A 3,241-nucleotide genomic window follows, 5' to 3' on the forward strand; every position below is an offset into this window, starting at 1 on the left:
TAAGAAATGGAAAATTATTTGTTGATAACACGTATGTTGATATGCTTGATTGAGCCAATATACAGTGTATTCTGGATGGAAAATTCATTTTGTTTGCTGTAATGATGTATAGTGAATTAATGTAAATAAATAAATTTAAAGAAAAAAAAAGAATATTCAATCTAATTCAACAAAACAAACAGCTCTGACCTATATACTCACTGTCTGTGTGTGCTGGATCTACTTTGATGCTTCTCGTCGCTGCTCTGCAAACATTATATAATCTTTGATGTCTTTTCTGGGCCTGTTTCCAATGACTAGTATGTTCTTCCTTCTCTACTTACCTAAATTTTCCTTATCCTTGGAGGATTAGTTCATGTATCCCAACTACTTTAATGAGGCTGTCCATGATTCTGTCATTTGGAATTACTATTTTATTCTGCTTTACAACAGCAATTAACTTCCTCCATTATTATACCATTTATTTCATTTTGTCTTGCCTTGCAATTAATTGCTTCTATTTCATGTAATAGCAGATAGCGTAATGGCTACGTCACTGTACTCCCATGTAGTTGACCGTGGTTTGAGTCCCGCACCTGGTCACTTAAACTTACACCAGGTGTGTGTGTGTGCATGCCCAAGACATTGAGAGGAGAATGGAGGAGATGGTATTGTGGTGTTGGAATATCTACAAATTTGACAAAACCAACCATAAACCTATTTTTTTTTTCTTAAGTTACCTCTTAACAAACTTATTGTTACACAACATCAACCGTTGGTCAGAGTGCAAGAGGGCCTTATAGAAATCTGACCATGTGAGGCCAGCAGGTGGTATAGTGATTAAGGCTCTGTACTCCTATAGAGCTGATTGTGCTTTGAGGCCAGGACTTGGTGACTTGAAATTCACACCAGGCATGTGTACATGGATGCCCAAAATCCTGATAAGGGAGAATGGAAGGGAAGGGATTGTGGCATGGCCATCACCCCCTAGGGGATGATTTTTCCTTTTCTTTATTTCTCTGTCTGTCTCTCTCTCTCCAGTGAGCACATGTGCCTTAAGGTGAAAACATCTTAAAAAAAGAAAAAGAAAAAGAAATCTGACACATGGTTCTTTTTCCTGTTTTCAAGTAGACTCACCCAAGTGCTTTAAGAAAATGTTTTCTCTAAGACTATTTGTTTATTTTCTTTTAGTTAAAAAGTACAATGCATTTGGAACTGGATGGAGAGGTTGGTTGCATAATATTTTGTGTAGTATCAGTAATCTCATGCACAAAATCTCTAGGCAATCCAGTTATAAGCCACTGACAAGTTAAAAATAGTGGGGTCAGATGGCGGTGCAGTGAGGAAATGTGATCCTCTGTGAGACTGACCCATATGGTAAGGTTCCCAGTTCAGATCTGAAAACCTCGCTGAGTATGCTAGGCATGTGAGTGCCTGTAAATCAAGCATGACTGGAGTTGGGGATGGATCATGGTGTTAAGACCCTGTTGGGACTGCTGTCTTCTTGTCTCTATCTCTTACTGAAGAAATAAATAAAGTTTAAAATAAAATGAAAACTGAAAAATTGGATTTTATATTAAAACCTTATAAAATGAGTTTTACTTTGAAAAAAATTACAACCATAAAAAAAAAAAATCAAGATTTTGTCAGGTCTGAGATCATGTCATATAGAAATGGTCTAAGGTGTGGCTATTGAAAGATAAAATTTTAACTTTTTAATTCATGTTGTATGTGCTCTTTTAAAAATGAGATTCATGTTTTTTTTAGAAAGAGAGAGAGAGAGAGAGAAAGAGAGAGAGATAGCACCCCCAACAGAGTCCTGACACCATGATCCACCCCCAGCCCTTGATCACCCCTGTTAGCTCATGGGCACACATGTGCTCATTGTACTTAGGGAGGTCTTTGGACTTATACTGGAAAGCTTTCCATATAAGGTTGCCTCACGGAGCATTGTGTTTTACTGTTGCACCACCATCCAACATGTGGTTTGCTCTTTATCATCCCTAAGTATACATGCTTATCCCATGGAATTTCTCAAATAGAGAATACAACTCCACTATCGGTGTATCTCCTTCTATCCTCACTGACTAAGGTCTTACCTCTCTTTACTAGGGACCATGATCTGTCTTCCCATAAAGAAGGGTCAGGCAAAGACAAGAGTCCCATGGTGAACTAATTCAGAAGGAGAGATCAATGACAATGATGAGTGCTAGAGAATGTGGGAGAAGGAAGTAAAGTATTATGAATGACAGCAATTGCGTTGATGATTAGATAAACACCTATAGAAGGTGTTAACTTGAGATGCCCATAGCATTTAGATTTCATCATGCTAATAAAGATTAAACAATGTAATAAATTTTTTTGGGTTCTTCCCCTCCTGTAGCTTCTTCTGTTTTTGCCAGAATAAAGGCATTGCATGGACCAGTCTTTCAGGGAAACAAGTAGGAGGTAGGTCAGGTAAGGAGGGGAATAGAAAGCTCCAAAGAAAAGAGAAAGGAATTCCAAAGAGAAGAAAATAAAGGACCCACAGAGAAGAAAAATAAAAGAGAAGATAAAGACGAAGTGGAGCCTAAGTGGAGAAGGAGAAGAAGCAACTGTGGAATGTAGAGTTAGAATCAAGAGGAGATTATCATAGACTAGGAGGGAAAAAGAGAGAAAAAGCAAGAAAGAGAGTTAAAAAATAAGGAAAGGTGGGACCAGCAGTTAGCGTAATGGCTACGTTGCTAGACTCCCATGTAGTCGACCATGGTTCGTGTCCTGGACCCGGTGGCTTAAAACTCACACTGGGCGCGTGTGTGTACATGCCCAAGATCCCGAGAGGAGAATGGAGGAGAAGGGATTGCGGTGTGGCCATCCCCCCTGGGGGGTGATTTCTTGCTTTCTGTCTCTCCATTTCTCTCTGTCTGGTGACTGCACATGCCCTATAGCAAAAACCTCTTTAAAAAATAAGGAGGGACCAGTAGTTAGCATAATGGCTATGTCGCTGGACTCCCATGTAGTTGACCACAGTTCGAGACCCAGACCCAGTGGCTTAAACTCACGCTGGGCGCGTGCATGCCCAAGATCCCGAGAGGAGAATGGAGGAGAAGGGATAGTGGCATGGCCATCCCCCCTGGGGGGTGATTTCTCTCTTTCTATCTCTCTGTCTCTCTCTGTCTGTCTGGCAAGTGCACGAGCCCTATAGCAAAAGCCTCTTAAAAAAGTAAAGAAAGGTTTCCCAAATGATACCTTTGTCTGTAAGGAAGTAGAAATATCAAGTATA

The sequence above is a fragment of the Tupaia chinensis genome, unplaced genomic scaffold (assembly GCF_000334495.1).
Source record: "Tupaia chinensis unplaced genomic scaffold, TupChi_1.0 Scaffold144542_1, whole genome shotgun sequence".
Classification (NCBI taxonomy): Eukaryota; Metazoa; Chordata; class Mammalia; order Scandentia; family Tupaiidae; genus Tupaia; species Tupaia belangeri.